This window comes from Penaeus monodon, chromosome 32 (genome assembly GCF_015228065.2).
Source record: "Penaeus monodon isolate SGIC_2016 chromosome 32, NSTDA_Pmon_1, whole genome shotgun sequence".
NCBI lineage: Eukaryota > Metazoa > Arthropoda > Malacostraca > Decapoda > Penaeidae > Penaeus > Penaeus monodon.
In genome coordinates, this window is record NC_051417.1 from 15416455 (window position 1) to 15416787 (window position 333).

General features: G+C 38.7%; 1 protein-coding gene across 1 annotated transcript in view; it reads right to left on the reverse strand.

The window, feature by feature from the left end:
- Positions 1–333, reverse strand: part of LOC119593560 — a 40455-nt gene that overhangs the window by 39085 nt on the left and 1037 nt on the right. The window lies entirely within an intron of this gene.

A 333-nucleotide genomic window follows, 5' to 3' on the forward strand; every position in this document is an offset into this window, starting at 1 on the left:
GTTGTTGGTGGTGTGTGTGGTGTGGTAAAAAGGAGACTGTGTAAGTGGCATTTATTTACAGAAATTATATTTAGACACACAATCTTCGAACGCATTAGGTAAGGACACCTCTGTAAGTCTCTCTTGCACAAAACTGAATTTTTCCTGACGAGCGAAAACTCTACGAAAAAACCTATTTTGTGTGTGTGTATCTTTAGACGTGATAAGCAACAGCAATATAACTCTTCGTGGGCGGTGTCTGTAAAGAAGTTAGTGTGCAATCTTAAAGAATTTTCTTTAATTTTCCGCTTCCATTGATGTGAATCCCTTTCGAGAACCCACGTCAAATAACCC